Raw genomic sequence first — 23,470 nt, 5'->3', positions numbered from 1 at the left:
GACCAGGGCGATGCTCCACAGTGAAGTCCATCCCCTGCAGGCAGATGGACCATCGCAGCAGTTTGGGATTCTCCCCCCGCATCTGCATTAACCATTGCAGGGGGCGATGGTCTGTTTGTACCCGGAAGTGGGTACCGAAGAGGTAGGGCCGGAGCTTCTTGAGGGCCCACACCACTGCGAAGGCCTCCCGCTCGATGGTACTCCAGCGCTGTTCTCTGGCCAGAAGGCGTCGGCTGATGAAGGCCACTGGCTGGTCGACTCCCTCGGGGTTGAGTTGCGAGAGGACGGCCCCAATGCCATGGTCTGAGGCATCGGTCTGGACAATGAACTCACGGCTGTAGTCGGGGGCCTGGAGCACCGGGGCGGTGCACATAGCGGCCTTCAGTTTCTCGAAGGCCGCTTGACAGTCTGGGGTCCAGTTGACCGTTTTGGGATGCTTCTTGGATGTGAGTTCCGTGAGGGGCCCCACAATGCTGCCATAGTCCTTCACAAACCGCTGGTAGTATCCGGTGAGCCCCAAGAAGGCTCGTACCTCGGTTTGGGTGACGGGGGGTTGCCAGGACTGGATGGCAGCGATCTTGAGTTGGAGAGGGGCCACCAGACCGCTCCCCACTTGGTGTCCCAGGTAGGTCACGGACCCTTGCTGATTTGGCATTTGCTGGCCTTGATGGTGAGGCCAGCTCGCTGAAGGGCCTGCAGGACCTCTCGGAGGTGGCAGAGGTGGTCTGACCAGTGGCGGCTGTATACCGCGATATCGTCCAGGTAGGCGGCGCTGAAGTCCTCGAGGCCCGCCAGTACCTGGTTCACAAGTCTTTGAAAAGTGGCTGGAGCGTTTTTCATACCGAAGGGCATCACAGTGAACTGGTAGTGCCCATCCGGGGTGGAGAAAGCGGATCGTTCTTGGGCCCTGGGGGTGAGGCCGATCTGCCAGTAGCCCACTGTCAGGTCGAAGATGCTTAGGTAGCGGGCAGCCCCCATGCGGTCGACCAGTTCATCTGCTCGGGGGATAGGATGAGCGTCGGTTCGGGTGACAGCGTTCAGACCCCGATAGTCGACGCAGAACCGGAGTTCGGGGGTGGTGCCCGGGGCAGCCGCTTTGGGTACCAGTACGACTGGGCTGGCCCAGGGGCTGTCTGAGGGCTCGATGACCCCGAGTGTGAGCATTTTGGTGACTTCTTCTTGGATGCAGGCGCGCACCCGGTCTGGGACTCGGTACGCCCGGTGTCGGATAGGAGGACTGTCCCCGGTGTCCACGTCGTGAAGGCACCAGGGGGTGACCCCGGGGGTGAGGGAAAACAGGTCTGCAAATTGCAGCAGGAGGGTCCGACAGTCTTGGCGCTGCTCCGGGGTCAGGGCATCGGAGAGTCGGACCCCATCCACGGAACCATCTCTTTCACGGGTCCTCAGTAGGTCAGGGAGGGGCTCGGAGTCTTCTTCCGCCCCACTGTCTGTAGCCATCAGTAGGCTGAGCTCCGAGCGCACAAAGTGCGGTTTGAGTCTGTTGGCGTGGAGGACCCGGAGGGGGTTTCGGGGGGACTCCATGTCGATGAGATAGGTGACAGGGCCCTTGCGTTCGACCACCTTGAAGGGTCCTGTCCATTTATCTTGCAAGGCACAAGGTTCGGTGGGGGACATCACCCACACCTGCTGACCAGGTTCGAACTCAATGAAGGAGGCATGTTGATCGTACCATTTCTTCATGTCCTCCTGACTGGCCTCTAGATTGGCTTTAGCGATCTCCCTGAATCGCCTGGTATGGTTGCGGAGGGTCAGGAGGTACTTGTAGACGTCTGGAGGGGTCTTCAGGGGGGCCATTTCCCATTCTTCTTTAACTAGGCTGAGAGGCCCTCGGACAGGGTGTCCGTACAGGAGCTCGAAGGGGCTGAAACCGAGGGACTTCTGGGGGACTTCTCGGTAGGCGAAGAGGAGGCACGGTAGTAGCACGTCCCACTGGCGGCGTAGGGGCTCCTCCAGTCCCATAATCATCCCTTTGAGTGTGCGGTTGAACCGCTCGACCAGTCCGTTTCCTTGTGGGTGATAGGGGGTTGTGAATCGGTAGGTGACTCCGCACTGCTGCCAGAGGGATTTCATATATTTCGAAATAAAGTTCGTGCCCCGGTCACTGACGACCTCCCGGGGGAAGCCCACTCGCGAGAAGATCCCCATCAAGGCTCGGCCTACCACTGGTGCTGTCACTGTTCGAAGGGGAATGGCCTCGGGATAGCGGGTGGCGTGGTCCACCAGGACCAGGATGAATCGGTGCCCTTGTGCTGTTCGGGGGTCCAGGGGCCCCACAATGTCTATTCCCACTCGTTCGAACGGGGTGGTGACAACGGGGAATGGTTGCAGGGGTGCCTTGAGTTTTCGGCCGCTCTTTCCGCTGGCCTGGCAGGTGGGGCAGGCCCGGCAGTGGTTGGAAACGTCATTTCGCATCTTTGGCCAGTAAAAGTGGGTCACCAGACGGTTGTAGGTTTTATCTTGCCCCAGGTGCCCAGCCAGGGGGACATCGTGTGCCAAGTTTAAAAGGAAGTCTCTGAAGCGGAGGGGCACCACCAGCACCCGACTGGCCCCCAATTCTGCGATTCTTTGCTCGCTGTACAGTAGGTCGTTGTCCCAGTAGATCCAGTGCGCCCCTGCGGTGTCTCCCGCGCTCTGGGCGAGGGCTTGCTGTCGGAGTCCCTCGAGGGAGGGACAGGTCTTTTGCTCCTGCCGGAATTGTTCTTGGGTGGGTCCCCCCTCCTGACGCCACTAAGCCAGGTCTGGAAGGTCCTGAGGCTGAGCGGGCTCTTCCTGGGCTTGTTCTGGGTGTTCAGTATGGACGGTGTCTTCCTCTGGAGTGATCGGGGGAGGAGGTGCCGGCCATTTGGGTTCTTCGGGTCTGGGGATGGCACGGGCGGCTATGGACCGGGTTGTTACGCACGCCCAGTCCGGGAAGCCCAACATCCCCAGGTGTTCTCTTCTCTCAACGGCCGCCCACGGGGAACTCTCGAGATCGTTTCCCAGGAGGCAGTCCACGGGGGCATCATCGCGGACAGTCACTTTCAGCATGCCGGACACTCCTCCCCATTCGAAGGGGACACAGGCCATTCGACACAGGCTCTCAGAATTGTCGGCCGATCGGACAGGGCAAAGGACGTTTGGCAGGATTTGTTCTGGGGTCACCAGGTGACAGCGGACGGCCGTCACACTGGCTCCGGTGTCACGCAGGGCTTCGGCCTTGCGTCCATTTATGTTCACCCACTGGCTGTATTTTCTGGTGTTTGCGGGTAGGGGGACCCGCGGGATCATGTCTCTTCCCCCTAGGCAAGCCAGGACCATGGCGGCAGGTTCCCACTCGGGCTGGTCTTGTTCGTACTCTTCATGCTCTTCGGAAGTTTGTTCTTCTCCTAGGGCGGCGGCCGCGACCTGGCGGGGCCCGGGAGTCTGGTTCTTTGGGCAGTTCGGTTCGCTGGCATAGTGGCCGACCCGCTGGCACCGATGGCAAGTGACATTGGCTCGGAACCCTGGGCGCATCGGAGGGTTCCCCCGCCCAGCCGGGGGCGGGGTGTTGTTGGCGGGAGCTGCCGGGATGGCATCTCTGCCCCGGCCCTGGCCTCCTCCTCCACCTCGGGGACGCTTACTTGCAGGTAAAAATCTTCTTGCCATTTCAAATAACTGTGTTGTAGGTAGAAAATTAGCAACTCCAGCAACAGGACTTTATTCACTGCTAGCTCAGGCAACTGCAGAAGGGCCCATTTACAAGCCTCAACTCCCTCTTTTAGTGGTATAGATGTATATAACAATGTGACGTCAATAGTATAGATCAGCCAAGAAGAATTGCAATCATCTTTTACCTGTTGCAATAAATTAAGGAAATGCGTGGTATCTTTCACGTAACTCCTCCATGACTGAACAAATTTTTGAAGAAAGTGGTCAATGAGCTGACCTGCTGGTGCGAAGATTGACTCACAACCAGATACTATTGGCCGGAATAAGGCTTTTATGTACCTCAGGGAGCATGTACAGTTTGGGCCTTCTAGGGTATTGTACCGTCAGATAATTCCGTAGTGGTGATGTAATCCAGGACATCTGTTCTGCTTTGTCCAGTATTTGATTGAGAGTGTCCATGAATCTTATAGTGGGATCCTCATCCAATTTGATGTATGTGGTGGTGTCTGTTAAATGTTCAGTGACTTTGTTGACATAGAAACTGGTGTCCATAATGACCAGGGCTACGCCCTTATCCGCCATTTGAAAAGTTATATGATCATCATTGCTCAGTTTGCGCAGAATGTCCATCTCATCTTTCCTGAGATTGGGTGTAACCCGAGGGCGTAAATTCAGTTTAGAGAGGTCATGCCGTACCAAAGACTCAAAAGTATCTAGGATTTTGTGTGATACAGGCGACATAAATATGCTTTTAAGTTTGAAAGCTTTAAGTTCAGGATCCTCACTATCAGGATCGGGTATAGATGTTTCTGAAGTAGGCAATGATGGAGCAAGGATTCGCACGTAACGCGACTTGCTCTCTTCATGAACCTCGCCTTAAATCATAACTGTACTAACTCTGATTGTTTGTCATTTATTTGTATTTCCCCAACACACGGGTGTCCCTAGGAGGCTTGCCTATGTGTTTTTCATCGTAATCAAGCTTGCACATTAATAAAATGGCCGCTTTGCAGAAATCCAGTCTGCGCATGCGTCGGTCATACCCATGTGACGTGACGCACTCGCAATCTGGAGGGAAAAGTTCGCTCATGCGCAGTGATGTTAAAATGGCCGCTTGTCACTAATCATGCTTCATGCTATCTTAAGCCGCTTTTGTCTATGCATCTTTTCTGCACTAACTCTTAATGCTATAAGTATTATAAAATAAGGGATTAAGAGTAGTTGGTCATGGTGTACAGTGTATTCATTTTATTCTGTGTTATTAATTTGTTTTCGCTTACTTTTCATGTAGCGCGTAAATGAGGGCCTTGAACTAGGGATGGGATCCATCTTGATGCTGACGTATCACACATCACATGACCTAAGATCTGGGACGTGCAGCAATGGAACCTGACCAGATTGGCCATTGAAAAGGGGACTGTCCTTTCCAGGCGCACCTTTGCCCTTGAAGACTTTCTATTTTTATTCTGAAATGCGCAACAATGTTGCAAACCTTTTCTTCACTATTGTACTTTCCCACACGTAGGCCTGGGAACCAGGTGTTAGGGGGAGGGGTAATGTCACGTGCAGTATAGGTGGTACCTATGACCAAACCACCTCCCTTGACCAATCAGAAGATGGGACTTTGTCATTTTGCAACATTTATGGGTGGTCTTGGGGACTTAAAACTGTATATATAGCCTAGCTTAGCTTAGAGAAATTGTCCGACTTGTCCGACTAGCAGACCTGTCACTGACCCTACGAACTCTATAGGTGCCTGATACAGAGTGCTACGGAGCATTCTGCCTGAAACTTTCCACAAACTCCAAGGGGTGGAAATTAGTCCTAAGTGCTAAGCGAAGCACTTTGCTGGGAGATTCGAAAACCCAATCGGGGTTATTGGCGGATTCCGTGCAGAAGAGGGGGTAACGCTGGCGTTACATCCGAAGCTGTGAGGGGTTGGTCGTGCCTTGGTGAACCCAGTCCTGACCCAGACCCGAGGGGTATCCTGTCCTGACTGTCCATGAGCTGTACCTGCTCACATTCTGGTATTCCCTGAATCCTTGAGGGTCCTTGTCCCGTTCTTTCCCAACTGACCCGTGGCCAGGGTTAGTCCTCATTCTCACCTAGGTAACTATTGACATAGGTGTCTGTCTATACTATACCTTTAACTTTTCCTCCTCTGATTAAAGCAATCTTGCCTGTGATATTCTCCATATCTCCTTTGAATGTAATTTCATGCAATTGATTATTAGTAAATGTTCCACTTCTTACCCTTCCTATAGGACATTGTTAAACCCTACTGTTTATCTAGCTTGTTCCTCTCATTTCCCTTTCCCTTAGTATGATTGCCGTGAAGTTAGTAAGATAGCATAAGGTTTAGGAAATAGTATAAAATTATTAAGTCAAACATTAGGTTTTCCTCACGTCCTTGCCCTAGATTAAACTGTATTAGATAAATGTCCATATGATTCATGCCCTATAGTGTTCCCTTTTACTCTATGATACTCACTTTGATCCAGAGCTACATTCTGGTCTTAATACTGATCATTGATGTATTACTTTGCATTTGCCTCCTTGTAATGGCATTTTCGTCCTAAACTTATACTATATAAAACCCTTAAAACCATCAAGGTGTCTGTGGTCATTATACATTAATTTAATATTAAAGGTATTAAATGTGTAAATCAGAATTTTCTCCTTTTAGGAAAACCCTTATCACCTATCCACTGCTAGCTCCTGATCTGTCAGGAGTAATGTGCCTGTGGTAAGTCAGGTACATGAATAGTAAGTGGGTGTAGGAGTCACCCAACCGATTACTCATAGGAGCGTGCGTGAAATCACCTGGTTCACCCCAGTAAGACGTTATCATTGGAAATAATCACGCCAGGGCCCAGTGCGTGGAAAAGTTTGGTGAGCCGGGTGACCCGCGCGCTCTATCAGTAATTTCTGGTAAGCAGAGGAATGGTTAGGACTAGTAAGATAGGTAGATAAGATAGTTAGAAAATAAACCGTGAAAAATAAATGTGCTGCTAAAATTGTTTTTTTTATATTGACTGTGTTACTTAATATTTTATTGCAAAAGAAATCGATTTCAAAACTGTTTTAAATAATTTTTTTTATGTATTGCTGCTAAATAGTATATGTTTTGTTAACCAATTGTGTGTGATTGTTAAGTGTTGTCTGAAATCCCCGGGGAAGTATATAACGGATGGTGAGTAGAATCCATCGCGTTCTGAGGTCATTTGTAGGGAGGAAAGGTTAGTGCATGGTTCAAGTGGAACTGGAAGCGCTAATTAGGTCTTTTTCAGAAAACTGTATGAATGAAAGTGACGGACTTCTGATAGAAACCTTGGTCTGATATCACCTAGTAAGGGTCACACTAAGGGAGTAATAGAGTCATCGGAGCTTGTATGATAGCAAAGGGAAACGCTGACGAACCCCAGGCTTAGTATATATCCCGGAAAGAAGTGGATGAGACTGGGTAATAGCAGGTTTTCTAATGCTTGCGTGAGGGTGGGCAAGAGAAGTCTATCCGAAGTGTATGAAAAGTAGACAGAAGTGGGTTACTTGCAGTAAAAGAAGAACTTTCTATCTCTTTAGAACACTCCTACACAATGGCGAATGTTTAGTGTTGTTAACTAAAATCAGCATTAGTGTTTTAAAGAAAATTCAAGGTTTCCGTTACCTTGTAAAGGAGGGAGTCAGTCGAAGGGCTGCTCTGACGTCACTCCAGGCCGCGCTGGGATTGGTTAAACCAGCGGGTGTGTAGTGAAGCCGAAATTGTAAGGGAGGGGTGAGTGCCTGAGCGTGAGAACGCGTCTCGCAAAAAGGCCGCATACCCATTGGTCAAGAACCTTTGCAACCTCTGCACTGATTGGTTGTTGAGAAATTGGAGTCGCGCTAGCATTGGAAGCACAAACGAAGTAAACATTTTCCGCACCGAGCTTATAGGTTGTTACGAGCGGTGTATGTGGTACCCTGATTTTCTGCCTGATCCACGAAATCTAGGGTGTCATAAAGAGTTGATGAGAAAAGGCAGACCTCATAACATGTACGGAGGAAAGAGAAAAATGTCATTTGTCAGCAAAATAAAGAATTTCTTCAAAACTGACAAACCCGTACGGACTAGGGAAGGCGTGATCATTCCTCCGCCAAATACTCCAGCCTCTTTCATGATGTTAGAGAAAGGGTATCATACCTGTGTATGGTTAGAGAACTGGGTAAAGTACACTGCGGAGGATGGAGTTTTAGCCTTTCCCATTGATGGTACTTTTAACGGGAGAATCCTATTTAACTTGAGGACCCGAATGAATGAATTACATCCCAGACCTAGATTAACTCAGTATGAAGCTTTAGAGGAATGGGAAATTGAGGCTCTAGAGCGAGACAGACCCCGGATGGACAAAGGAGTGACCCGATGGTATCCAAAAATGGTAAAAGAAACCAAGGAGCAGAAATTGAAACAGTGGAGACAAAATATGATGGTAGAAGGGTTATTCCCCATGTTCGGAGCTAATGAAATGGCGGGAGGGAAGAAATGTACTGAGAAAACCAGACACATGATGCCCCTGGGTGAATCGGAAGATGAGTTTTTAGAGGACTTATTTATGAAAGGTCCCCCGCCTTATAATGAAGAAGCCAGATCTCAGAGCTCAACTACTCCATTGAGACCTTCAGGAAGAAGAAGTACTAGTGAAGCCGATTCCACAGGGATAGAACAGAGAAGAGCGGGAGGAGAGGGATTTGGTAGACCCGACCCCGTGGTCCCGAATTACAACCCCTTTGGTGAGGAAAGATCAGTTTTATCCACTCCATCTGCTCCGAATCTATATCCTTCTCTAGTACCCCAAATGATACAGGATCCCCCCATGAATCGAGTATTACACGAGCAGGAAAGAGATGCCCTGAGAGGACAGCGGAATGATCTCATACATGCCATAGCTCAGATAAATCCAAATCCTGAAGCTCTGACGATTCCAGTAACCATTGGTCCAGTTTTTCCTCTATATGGGGACAGAATGAATACTCCTAAAACTCCAGTCATAACCCCAATGATGCCCCCGCCCAGAAGGGAACCACTCATTATTGATGACCAAGCAAGTGAATGTGAGTCCATGGCTTCCCTGATGGATTTGCCTAATAGGGAACCGGGACCTAGTATGTCTCGAATGAGAACTCAGACTGGGAACAAAGAGGTACTAATAGAGTCTTCATCAGGAACTCAAAGGGCGACAGTGGTAACTCCCGAGGAAATAGAAAGGTGGACCCAAGAATTAGAAAAGGGAACCCCTCATCCGAAACCACTAGATATTTATAAACTAAGAATAGAGCTAGAGGAACTGAGCGCAGGGAATGTGGGTTTAGAACGATTGAATGTCCGGGAGGAAGATGAGTTGTTGTTCATGTGCAAACACCTTACCCGGAACGCAAAAATATACTATGACAAATTAATGGACACAGCAGTATGTATGGGAATAGATATCAGCAGATCCAAAGTACTACAGAAATCCTACAGGGTAGAATTTTCAGACAAAGATCTAGAAAACCTGAATACCGCAGGGAAGAAGACGCAGATTAAAGAACTGATAAACTTAGCACAGAAATGGGGAGATCTAGACAAGTGGAAAGCCAGGTGGGCAAAGAAAAAGGAGGATAGCAAGGAGAGACCACGGACTGCTGAGTACGTTTTACAAGAAGCTGACCAACCAGAAAAATTGTGTCCCATGAGAGAAGTCCCAGGGGGAAAATATGTCCATGTCCCTTGGTCTAGACAAGATATAGTATCTTTTACCAATGACTTTCCAAAATTACGGGAAAAACCAGTCGATTGGTACCGACAGGTCGAACGCTTCATAAAAGTTCAGAAATGTCTTCTAAAAGACCTGGATGGGTTTTTCGACATTGTGGTCCCCGTAGATTTGTGGACCGACTGCAAAATTGAAATTGATTGGCCTAGCGAAGAATATGCGAGAGACGAGATAACAGGAGCTCCCGCACCTGAAGTAATGAGGAAGTATGAGCAAGTCATACAGTACCTCAAGAAGAAGGTGCCCACAAAAGAAACTGATTGGACCCGCATAGATAGAACTACCCAAGAGCGTGATGAATCAGTCCACTCCTATTATGAAAGGTTACTGCAGGTCTTCAAAACTTACAGTGGAATCGATAATGTGGACCTGAAGGATATGACACATTTCTGTTATCGATTCGTGTTAGGATTGAGACCTGAAATATCCCAGTGGATTAGGGATAACAAAATCAGTTGGCAAGGGAAACCCATTGATGATGTTCTCAAATATGCCAAATATTGCGAAGATGAGATCGAGAACAAAAAGAAAGCCCTAAAGGAGAAGGTTATGTGGGCTCAGGTGAAATTAGCTGAACAACAAGAAAAACAGTTAAGTAAAATGACTAACAGTAATAATGCTCCAAATCCGAATGCTGGGGGTGGAGGCAGGCCCCGGGTAAAGATGAGTAGGGAAGAGGCTATGGAAAAATTCCCCTGTCACGGATGTGGTCACATGGGACATTGGAGAGATAAATGTCCGCACTTGCAGGCTGGTAATGCCCCCGTAAATGGTTTAAATCCACAGGTGCAGAAAGAGGGGATCCGAAAGACCCAACAGCAGGTAAATCAACCCCCGGTGCCACGCGCACCTAGACAGAATTTTAGGAATCAGGGTCAACAGAATGAAAGGGTCGAAGTGTGGGAAGGAGAGAATGAAAGAAATGCACCCATTCCACAATACCTGTTAAATGATACTTTTCTCTGCGATGATCAATACTGACGGGGCCTGAGAGGGGAGGACAAGGAGTGCGTGCTTGGTGCCTCCTTACCGGTAGACCAGACTGGACCATACATTGAAGGAAAGGTTGAAGGGACAGATGTCACCTTTCTGTTGGACACTGGTGCTACCCGTTCCACTGTGAGAACAGCGGACGTTCCTAACCTACCCCTCTCGGGAGAAGCTATCCAAGTAGTGGGAGTTTCAAATCAGATAATCAGTACTCCGGTAACAGAACCTATGGAAATTTCCATAGGAAATTTCAAGGAAATGCACAGATTTGTGGTCTGTGATTCCAGTCCCGTAAACCTATTAGGACGAGATTTGTTGTGCAAAATGCGTTGCACCATCTTTTGCTCACCAAATGGTGTTGAAATTCAGACCCCAGATGAAGATGGCCTATATAAATTAATGTTACTAAGGCCCGACACAGACATTAAGCCCATGTCCATTGAAAGTCTACCTGAAGAACTGCAATCAAGCGTAATACCTGAAGTTTGGGATTTTACTGGAAAAGATGTAGGCTTAATGGCAAATGTAGACCCAGTTAAAATAACTATAAAAGCAAATGCTGTATACCCTAATACCAAACAGTATAAAATGAGTGCAGAAGTGAAAGAAGGAGTCGCAAAGGAATTAAACAGATTGCTCAAAGCAAACATCATTCAGGAAGTGATGAGTAGTCCCTGTAATTCACCCATACTTGGAATTAAGAAGCCTAGCGGAAAGTATAGGGTAGTGCAGGACCTGCGCAAGGTAAACCAAATTGTAGTACCTTGCTGTCCCATAGTGCCTAACCCCGCAGTAATACTGTATCAAATTCCTTGGGATGCGGAATGGTTCACTGTCATAGACTTGTGCCATGCGTTCTTTTCCATCCCATTGCATCCAGAAAGCAAATTCCTTTTCAGTTTTGAATTCAACAGCCAGGTCTATGTCTGGAATCGTGTCCCCCAGGGGTACACCGAAAGTCCTTCGATTTTCAACCAGATTCTAAAGAAATGCCTTGAATCCTTAGTACTGCCTAACGAGTCTGTCCTGGTACAATACATAGATGACCTACTGGTGGCATCTAGAAGTCAAGACGACTGTGTAACTGATACCATTGCCTTGCTGAATCACCTAGGAAAAGGAGGACATAAGGTCTCACCAGACAAATTACAGTTCTGCAAAACTTCAGTAAAATATCTGGGACACCAGATAGAGAAAGGGATCAGGAAAGTCACTACAGAAAGAATTAAAATAATTCGAGACATGTCACTACCAGTAACTCAGAAAGAAGTAAGAATGTTCCTAGGAGTTGTTGGGTACTGCAGACAGTGGATCGTGGGTTTCGCGGCTATAGCTAAACCCTTGATTAACATGACAAAGAAAGGAGCGGAAGACCCAGTTTGTTGGAATGATGAATGCATGACTGCTTGGGTAACATTGCGGAACTGTCTGTGCACAGCTCCAGCCTTAGGAATGCCTGACTACTCTAAGAACTTTGAACTGTTCTGTGACACGAGAGACAATTGTGCGCTCTCGGTCCTAACCCAGGAACATGGTCTGATTAGACGCCCTGTGGCCTACTTTTCGGCCGCCCTAGATCCAGTGGCTGCTGGATTGCCTGGGTGCCTGAAAGCAGTAGCTGCTACCTGTACAAGCCTAGAGCAGAGTGAGAACATTGTGATGGGACATCCTGTCACTGTATTTGTTCCTCATTCAGTTGTGATCTTACTTACCCGAACCAAGACACAGTATCTCACCCCTAGTCGGCTGACTAAGTATGAGAGGATTCTCATTGGTGCAGAAAATGTAGTAATCTCCCGATGTAATATCTTGAACCCCGCCACTCTATTGCCCCTTCCCATTGATGTAGAGGCAGGAGGTGAAATTGACCATAACTGCATAGACTTGACTGAATTTAGCACAAAACCCCGTCCTGATATCAGAGAAGTGGCCTTGGTTGATGAAGAACTTAAAATGTTTGTGGATGGTTCATGCTTGAGACATGAGAATGGAGGTTTGAGTGCTGCCTATGCTGTAGTCACACTGGAAAGAACCCTGGAAGCTTCCTATCTGTTCGAAGTTAAATCTGCTCAAGTAGCGGAGCTCATTGCTCTAACCAGAGCCTGTAAAATTGGGAAAAACAAAAGGATAACTGTATATACTGACAGTCAGTACTGTTACGGGGTTGTTCATGACTTCGGCCAGCTCTGGTTGCAAAGAGAATTCATGACTTCCTCAGGTTCTCCTATCCGAAATGGAAAACCAGTACAAAACTTACTAGAAGCCATCCAATTGCCCAAAGAATTGGCTGTGGTCAAGTGTGCGGCTCACCGATCTGGAAATGACGAGGTGACAGCCGGAAATAGATATGCAGACCAAATTGCCCAGTACTGCGCCCGACACAAAATGTCCCTCCTAATTAAATTATGGGGAGGTGAAAGCAGCTGCCAACTGATGTTGTTTGAAAGATTGGGAACATGGGATGAATTGAGAGAACTACAACAGACAACAGACAAGAAAGAAAGGGACATGTGGAGGCAGGATGAATGTCAACCCAGGAAAGGAGATGGTGTTGTGGTCCACAAGACTGGTATGCCTGTACTACCTGAACGACTGGTTACCGCAATGGCACGGATAATACATGAACCAACACATATTGGGAGGGATACCATGTGCCGAATGTTTGAAAAGGTGTTCTATAGTTCAAAATTCAGGAGCACAGCAGACAAACTTTGCCAGAGGTGTTTAGTGTGTCAACAGTTCAATGCAGGAAAGAAGACAGTAGTGGAACAAAGTACCATTGGGAGAGCAGAAGGTCCCTTCATAAGGATACAGGCAGACTTCATAAAACTGCCCCTGTGCAAAGGATATCAATATGTCCTGGTCATAGTTTGCTTGTTTTCCCGGTGGGTGGAGGCTTATCCAACAAAGAAGAATGATGCCCTGACTGTAGCTAAATTATTACTTAGGGAACTGATACCACGCTTTGGAATTCCAGAGACAATTGAAACAGACCAAGGTGGACATTTTTCAAACGAAGTCCTAAAAGAACTCTGCAAAGCATTCAAAATGGAGCAAAGGCTGCACTGTGCCTATCATCCAGAGGCTTCTGGAATAGTCGAGCAAATAAACGGCACTCTCAAGTCCAGGCTGGCAAAACTATGTGACTCCACAAAAATGAATTGGATAGAAGCTTTGCCCATGGTGCTGATGAGCTTGAGAAGTATTCCAAACAGAAAGACAGGCTTGAGCCCCATGAAGTGCTGATGGGAAGAATGATGCGACAGGCATGGGTACCTGGACACAAACTGCTAAGTATTTCTGATGATATGGTGCTAGAATACTGCAGGCAGTTGGGTGACCAAGTGCGTTCTATCTCTCACCAGATTGGAGAGACTGCTGTTGAATGGCCTACCACCCCAGCACACAAGCTGAAACCAGGTGACTGGGTGGTACTGAAGAAGCATACCCGGAAGAGTTGCCTGAAACCAAAGTGGGGCAAGCCTCGACAAGTGATCCTTGTCACCACAACTGCTGTGAAGTGTGCTGGTGTACCAAAGTGGATCCATGCCAGTCACACGAAAAAGGTGACTGGAGAAAACGCGACTGAAGCCGAAGGTAGTCCAGCCGAGGAGACTCCAGAAGAGGGTCCAGATCCCGCTGACATCGAACTACCAGGCACAAGTCAAGAAGTTGAATGGTTTCCTGCTGATGACCAGGTTCTTGATCCAATAAGAACCAGAAAATACTCTTACCTAGGTAGTGAGTGGGATAGTGCAGGTGAGTCAGAACAAAAAGGAGAAGGTCAGATCATCAAAGCCATCATCAAATCTGATCAGGGAATAGATCAAGTAGGGACAGAACAAGTCATCAACACTCCTTCTCAGACAGAGGAGACTGGAAAGGGACAGATAGTAGTCAAAGCAGAAGTTCATGTGGAAGAAAATCAAGAGATCGAAGAGCATGAACCAGGCCAGTTAGTAATAGATGAACGTGTTCAGGAAGAAGAGTCCAGTGAATCACTCACAAACGAAGATCAAATACAGTCTAAACCTGAACTAGGTCAGCTTAAGGACCAGGCAGAAGAAATAGATGAAAGACCTGGAACTAGTCAGACAGGAAGGGAAAAAGACACTGCTGAAGCAATAGTGCGACAAAGAAGAAAAAGCAAAAGGGTTCACGAGGAAGAGCAAGTTTCCTCGACTACAAACAGGATCGAAAAGAAGGATGAACCCCGATATGTAAAAAGACTAAGAATAAGAATAAAAACAGTCGAAGAAAAACTAAAGGACCAACAACGGGCTAAAAGTGAAAGGAAAGAAGCCCGAGGAAAGTCCATCCGAAAGGGCGGCAGAGTAAAGAAACAGAACAAACTGTATCGGAGCCCTGAGTGGACCTATCTGGTGTTGGAAGAAATTGATGAGCCCGAAGCTTGTGGCAAAAGCAACGAAGGGTCCATTGCTGGTCGGAGTTCTGACGAAGACCCTCCTTGAGGTGAAGCGAAGTAAAACCTCTGCTGAGAAGAAAAGAAGAGGGGTTGGAAAACGCCACCTGTAAGATAAAATGTCTGATTCAAATGTCACTGGAAGGTCCAGATTTAGCTGTTGCAAGACATGCTGTAAAATATGCATCTGTAGTGTAGTGTTACTAGTAATAATATGGATAGGATTAACAGTGTTTATACCTTTTATGATAAGCAAAGACCCTAACATGTATCCTACAGACTTGACGACACAAGACGCAGAAGTTGTACATACTGAAGAAACACCACGAAGTGTAGAAAGACATGACAATGCAATGAGTCTGAGACATACACGACCCGACATAGAAGCATCAGATGAGGGAGAACTACATTATCCCCAAATGAAGAACAGGACACACTTAAATGTTTTCGCAAACCTTTTAGTGCACTATGTAGAAGCTATGGAAATAGAAGATTGCTATGTCTGCATGATGCTACCTACTTCAGTAGCTGAAGGCGTGACATACCACCATTTACCACTGACCTATGGAATTTCCTGTAGTATATTAGCAAGCTTGTTCTATAGAAGCACTTTACAGTATTATTACTCAAACACTGACGTTATCTTTTCAGAACTTCCTATTAGAGGAAATCTGAACCTTGTACATACCCTTGGTGGAGTGACTCGCTACATGGGGGAATATTTCCTGACTATAGGTGACATAGATCTGAATGAAGCTCGTAGAGACAACTTGACGTGTTCCTTACATGCTCAAGAGAAAATGTTATTGAAAATGGCAGAGAAGAGAAGGGAAAAGTTTCAGAAAAAGGCAAATGACGAACAGAACAGAACCCCTAGATGGGCAGAAAACATGGATAACACCTCACAAAGCGAAGTTACTCCTGCTCTGTTGCTGGATTTTGAACGGAAAGGGAAACTCTGTCTTCATAGAGAAAAGACTAGTTATTATAACAATGTATTCATTGGTTCCAGCGAGTGTGAACATAATTTCAAGGTAATTGGAGGTTGGGGTTTTAAAAATGGGTCAGAACCTGTGTTTCCAGGAATTTATTATATATGTGGAAACAAGGCTTATTTCAAATTGCCGGATCACTGGTATGGAAGCTGCTACTTTGGCATTGTCTTTCCGAAAATATACCATGTGAACAATGCAGCTGGAAGCAATGAGATTACTAATGGCTTAGTGCGTAGAAAACGTGAAAGTGTAGGAGAAATTATAGGTGATATTTTTAGCGCACTGATACCTGGAATGGGGGTAGCTCTGAATACTCATAGAATCTGCAAATTATCTACAGTAGTGGATCGGTTATCAACTGACACTGCTGCTGGATTTCTGATGATCAATACCGAAATGGTTGCGATCAGATCAATGGTCTTACAGAATCGCCTTGCTCTTGATACCTTATTGGCAAAAGAGGGCGGAGTCTGCAGGATGCTGAGGGCACAACATTGTTGCACTTACATTCCTGATAAAAGTGTCGAAATTAAGAAGTATATAAGGAACATTACTAATTTGGAAAAAGAGCTCAAACCATTAGAGGTTGACAGTGCCTGGAAGAGACTGACTGATGGTCTCTCCTCTGTAGGTAGTTGGTTCTCTAACTTAGGAAAAAGCCTTTTATGGAAACTACTGATGCCAATAGTTGGAATAGGTGTGATTGTTCTGATCATATTCATCTGTTGCAAATGCCAGAAATGCAGAAAATATGTAGTGAATAAAAGGGGAAAGCGAAAAGCTGAAGACTTAGAATTAGAAGAATTAAGAAATCAGATATATAAGAAAATAAAGAACAATCATACACACAGAGAGGCAGAGAGAAAGCTCAACAATAAGTTCATTGAGATTGAGATGGATGAATTGGATGAATGAAGTTGGCATCTGTTTTCATGTGTAGTGATGATAGTAAATATCATCAAAGAGGGGATTGATGGAGCAAGGATTCGCACGTAACGCGACTTGCTCTCTTCATGAACCTCGCCTTAAATCATAACTGTACTAACTCTGATTGTTTGTCATTTATTTGTATTTCCCCAACACACGGGTGTCCCTAGGAGGCTTGCCTATGTGTTTTTCATCGTAATCAAGCTTGCACATTAATAAAATGGCCGCTTTGCAGAAATCCAGTCTGCGCATGCGTCGGTCATACCCATGTGACGTGACGCACTCGCAATCTGGAGGGAAAAGTTCGCTCATGCGCAGTGATGTTAAAATGGCCGCTTGTCACTAATCATGCTTCATGCTATCTTAAGCCGCTTTTGTCTATGCATCTTTTCTGCACTAACTCTTAATGCTATAAGTATTATAAAATAAGGGATTAAGAGTAGTTGGTCATGGTGTACAGTGTATTCATTTTATTCTGTGTTATTAATTTGTTTTCGCTTACTTTTCATGTAGCGCGTAAATGAGGGCCTTGAACTAGGGATGGGATCCATCTTGATGCTGACGTATCACACATCACATGACCTAAGATCTGGGACGTGCAGCAATGGAACCTGACCAGATTGGCCATTGAAAAGGGGACTGTCCTTTCCAGGCGCACCTTTGCCCTTGAAGACTTTCTATTTTTATTCTGAAATGCGCAACAATGTTGCAAACCTTTTCTTCACTATTGTACTTTCCCACACGTAGGCCTGGGAACCAGGTGTTAGGGGGAGGGGTAATGTCACGTGCAGTATAGGTGGTACCTATGACCAAACCACCTCCCTTGACCAATCAGAAGATGGGACTTTGTCATTTTGCAACATTTATGGGTGGTCTTGGGGACTTAAAACTGTATATATAGCCTAGCTTAGCTTAGAGAAATTGTCCGACTTGTCCGACTAGCAGACCTGTCACTGACCCTACGAACTCTATAGGTGCCTGATACAGAGTGCTACGGAGCATTCTGCCTGAAACTTTCCACAAACTCCAAGGGGTGGAAATTAGTCCTAAGTGCTAAGCGAAGCACTTTGCTGGGAGATTCGAAAACCCAATCGGGGTTATTGGCGGATTCCGTGCAGAAGAGGGGGTAACGCTGGCGTTACATCCGAAGCTGTGAGGGGTTGGTCGTGCCTTGGTGAACCCAGTCCTGACCCAGACCCGAGGGGTATCCTGTCCTGACTGTCCATGAGCTGTACCTGCTCACCTTCTGGTATTCCCTGAATCCTTGAGGGTCCTTGTCCCGTTCTTTCCCAACTGACCCGTGGCCAGGGTTAGTCCTCATTCTCACCTAGGTAACTATTGACATATGTGTCTGTCTATACTATACCTTTAACTTTTCCTCCTCTGATTAAAGCAATCTTGCCTGTGATATTCTCCATATCTCCTTTGAATGTAATTTCATGCAATTGATTATTAGTAAATGTTCCACTTCTTACCCTTCCTATAGGACATTGTTAAACCCTACTGTTTATCTAGCTTGTTCCTCTTATTTCCCTTTCCCTTAGTATGATTGCCGTGAAGTTAGTAAGATAGCATAAGGTTTAGGAAATAGTATAAAATTATTAAGTCAAACATTAGGTTTTCCTCACGTCCTTGCCCTAGATTAAACTGTATTAGATAAATGTCCATATGATTCATGCCCTATAGTGTTCCCTTTTACTCTATGATACTCACTTTGATCCAGAGCTACATTCTGGTCTTAATACTGATCATTGATGTATTACTTTGCATTTGCCTCCTTGTAATGGCATTTTCGTCCTAAACTTATACTATATAAAACCCTTAAAACCATCAAGGTGTCTGTGGTCATTATACATTAATTTAATATTAAAGGTATTAAATGTGTAAATCAGAATTTTCTCCCTTTTAGGAAAACCCTTATCACCTATCCACTGCTAGCTCCTGATCTGTCAGGAGTAATGTGCCTGTGGTAAGTCAGGTACATGAATAGTAAGTGGGTGTAGGAGTCACCCAACCGATTACTCATAGGAGCGTGCGTGAAATCACCTGGTTCACCCCAGTAAGACGTTATCATTGGAAATAATCACGCCAGGGCCCAGTGCGTGGAAAAGTTTGGTGAGCCGGGTGACCCGCGCACTCTATCAGGCAATACATTTGTAAAAAAAATGCTAACCTCAAATTTCTCATGAAACGGAAAGTTGCCACTTCAACTTCTAATTTATTTGGGTGATATACTGGTACAAACGATGTTCCTTTGTTCAGTACAAGTTCTTGTGTACTGGTTAGTTTTTGGTGGAGATAATAATCACGAAGGTTTGCCCTTGCTCCTCAAACTGCGTGCCTCTGCTTCCCGTTCCTTGGCTTCCTTTTCCTTGATTTCCTTTTCTTTGTCTTTTACCCCTCCTTGTTTTTTGGTGTCTGGAGGTCTGCCTCCTCCTTGGCCCCTCTCTAAAAAAGGGGGAGCAACAGTTGATGAGGACAATTGAGCAGATGAACTAGCTCCATTTTTTGTTCCAGATGTTGTTGGCTCTTGTTCAATCACCACTGGTCGTCTAGAAGGGTCCAGTTCGCCATTTGATACTATTGACTCCTGAGAAGATGTTGTTGGTTTCTGGTAAGGACGGCGTTTGGCGTACACCTCTGTCCAGGTGTAAACCTCGTTCAATTTATAGTCAATAGTATCTCTGCGGAATTTGCGGAATTTTCTCTCCTGTATGTCCCTGCTGTAGGAATCTAATTTTGTGTTTCGAGATCCTCTAGTGTAATCTTCCAAAATTCAGCTTCACATCGACTTGATAAATCTGATTTGCTGATGTGAATTTCTTCTTCCAATTCCTTCATAGTTTTGGAGAGTTCTTCTACAAGCAGTAGAATTAAATCCAGTGAACTTTTATTTAACACTGCTTGCCATTTCTCCATGAATCTTTTGTTGTACTGAAATTTGTAAAGAAGTGATTTAATGGGTAGACGTAATCCCCATGGTATCCTTTGTACCTTGTGGTACTGTATCAGTGTAGAGGCATGCAATCGCTGACTTAATGCCCTCCGTGTAATGAATTCTAACTGTCTGAGTGGTTGGGTGACAGAGCTGCCTTGGACATTGAATGAAGGTGCATCTTCAATGAGTGAATAAATGTCTTGGAATTGTGTCTCAGTGTATGTTTTAGTATCTGTCCGATTATCAGTAAGATTATCAGTAAGATTGGAGATACTGTTGAATGACATGTTTGAATATAGTAAAGTGTTGGGGTGCCACTGGTAAAACTAATGATATCTGTGTCATGCAGAATTTGTTTTTGTGCAGGAAGACACACTTTCCTGCACAAAAACAAAGAGAAAAAATGAGCAGAAATGAAAATAATTCTCCCTGTTGTGCCTTGCTACACCAATTGGAGGATGGTGCAGCATTCACACACATGTCCAGATTCATGATTTATGATAAAACTGGAGATGTGTCTTGTTCTATGAGTGTTCTGTGCAAACACGCACACCTATTGAACACCCCTTCAACATAGGAGTTTGAAGCACTCCGTACCCTAAAGCCTGGCTTACTGCATGAGTACATGCATACTAGCTGAATGATTACAGTACTATAAAGAGAGACACTGGATGAATTTATAGTGAATGGATTAGTACATGGTACTGAAAGAGTCACTTTGCAGACCCTCCAGGATTTCACGATTTCGCAGTTTGCCGCAAAATCGGCACTTTTGTAAAAATGCCGCGATTTTTGCAAAAATGCCAGCGAAATCGGCACTTTTGTAAAAATGCTGCGATTTTTATAAAAGTGCCAGCGAAATCCAGATGTCCATTGCTGCATCCGTGCTGCCTGTGACTTTGGACTCTTTCCATGAACTTGGTTGTTTCTGAAATAATACATCTGGGTCCCCCTAGATTTAATCTACATGTGATATATATATGGTAAAATGCTTATTTTTTTACATTCAATAGGTCATTGTGGGAAACACAGAATCTCTGCATTTTTCTACACATTGATTCTCATGTCTTCTTGTAAAAATACAAACTGCTTCTTTTTGTTGTGTCTAATTTCACCCTACAGATACTTCTTGTATTCGCCAAGTATGCAAACATACTGTGTCTTTCACATGAAAGAGTAAGCACCAAGAATGTTATAGGTTTGTGGGAAGGGTGATGGCATAATACTCTATGCAATAGTATTAAAGGATATAGAAAGTCACTTAGGAGTTCCAAAACTTTATAAAGGAGCTCAGCCTTCTGCGTTGTTCGTCTTTTTGATAGTAGAACTCCATGGCGACTTGCCTACTAGCGTATGTATGGTGATAACTTATGGCATGTATTGCTTACCAAGTAGTCATATATCAATTGTTCCGCACTAATTTCATTTTGAATGTACACAGTACAAATATGTATTTTGTAGAAACACATGAGCACAGCTAATATAGCAAACACTTTGCAAATACGGCGATTGTTTTTTAATCAGTGAACAGTAAAATATGGGCAATATTAATCAAATGTCCTAAACTCTGAGACAGAAGCACGTGTTTCTCAGCTGGAATACTTTATGCCTATTCACGATAAGACGATCTAAACACCTGTGACACCCAGAGCGCCACTTCCTCCACCTAGAAGGGATACCGGTGGCCTGTAAAATTTATTTTTCCATGATTATACAGTCTCAGGTCACCGGAGGAAGACTTAAAGGATACCTTTCCAACTGATCACTAACAGGAAATTACGACTTTCGTGCTAAAGTGCTCTCTGTAAATTGGTTTAGATTGCACGTGTACCATCGACTTAAACAGATCTTACAAGTTCAAGCTGAAGCCTGCAGAGTTATCCCTAGAGTCCACAGACCTAACTGACGCAGAGCTCTGCCAGCAGAACTAACCTTCGAGTCACATAGAGAGTAAAGGCTGCAGCATTAAACGCCAGAGCTATCTCTTGGGTTACAAGAGAAATGGAGGAAAAGTGTGGTGTATTCCTAATTACGCCCATGCAAAAGCAATTCTATCTACATATATGTAGTGAAAAATCTTGCTTGTTAAAATGCCTTCAGATTAATTGGACTTTTTTCTCCATGTGGAAAACATCCTTCTGTGAGGAAAAAAAACCCTTGTTGCGCTGTGATATATTATGAGTATTAGCAGGGATTTAAGTGGGATGAAAATACGGGGGTCTCTCAAAGGGGCGTGGCCAATGTAATTAAGGGCGTGGCTTTAAAACACTTACGCTAAAAATCTGTGCTTAGCATAGTGTGCCGCCCGACTTTACCTACCCCACAACGCTCACCTGGCATGACGTCAGTAACTTATCCACTAGTAAGACACTCCAGGATTTTGCGAATTTGCGGTTAGCAGCGAAATCAGCACTTTTGTAAAAATGCCGCGATTTTTACAAAAGTGCCCACTAAGATATCTGTGTTTGTTGTAGGAAAAACTGCCAAATAAAATGCCGCAAAATTGCCGCTAAATTTCCATATTTGTGCCGCTAAATTTCCATTTTTGTGCCGCTAAATTTGCTAATCCATGCCGCTATATCCTTGGGGGTCTGACTATGGGATTGCAAGAGCAGTCGCAGGGTGTTTGCTGAAGTGTATGGATACTGACTGGGGAATTGTAGGCCTGAAACACAAGTTTGAAGGTGGTTAGATCACTGCATGCATACTGCATAGGTGTTTGAAGCACTTCGTGCCCTAAAGCCTGGCTCACTGAATGAGTACATACATACTGACTGAATGATTACAGTACTATGAGGAAAGACACTGGGTGAATCCATATTTGGAGGAACGTGGCTAGAGCAGGTGCGTGCCTGATTCCTGGGGCCCAGGAGGTCGGGTGGTAAGTCGCCGGGAGGCGGGAGGGTACAGGGAACCTAGCCGGGGAGACAATTATCGGTGCCCTGCATGCGCTGCGTAATTCCTCCGAGTCATGGTGACGGTCCCTATCCCTACACTTCCCTAGTAACTTGGCGGTGTTGCCTCCAATCACTCCAATCCCCTGTTACTGCAGCGCCACCGTAGCACTGACTAATTCCCTTTTTTCTTTTCTTTGCCCAGTGTTGAACAGGAGTTCCTATACACCGGGTCCAGTCAGAAACCAAAGAGGGAGACGCCTATCCCCCTGAAGACGACGTCGAGGGAACTTCCACTGAATCCCTGTATTTCATATGATTTAAATAAACCACTTCTGAGTCTAACACGCCTGGTCTCACGCTTTTACCGGCCTAGGGTGACAGGTTCAAAGTAAGCAACACACTCCTACTACTGCATAACTTGCGGGAGAAAGTAACCAACGCATTCCTAATACTGCACACCTTGCAAGAAAAAAAGGAACCAACCGTCCCCACTACTGCACACACTGAAGCACAAAGAACCCATGTCCCCACTACTGCACACACTGCAGGACAAAGGACCACACACGTCCCCACTACTGCACACACTGCATGACAAAGGAACCCACACATTTCCACTACTGCACACCCTGAAGGACAAAGGACTTAAGCACTTCCACTTCTACAAATTAAAGGTGTCTTCCAACCATAGACATTTCTACTGAAAGGAAATCGTCGCTCAGGGTATCATGGAACCCAACCCATCCCCATACACAGGGAATTATGCACAGGGGTAAACAGCCTTTACACCGCGGTCAAAACACTGCGGTGCCATTATGACGCGTCTTTTACAACGCAAGTCGTAACCACGACTTGCGCTGGAGGGT

Source organism: Lissotriton vulgaris, chromosome 2_2 (genome assembly GCF_964263255.1).
Source record: "Lissotriton vulgaris chromosome 2_2, aLisVul1.2, whole genome shotgun sequence".
In the NCBI taxonomy this organism is placed as follows: Eukaryota; Metazoa; Chordata; class Amphibia; order Caudata; family Salamandridae; genus Lissotriton; species Lissotriton vulgaris.
Note: the sequence above shows the minus strand (reverse complement) of the source record.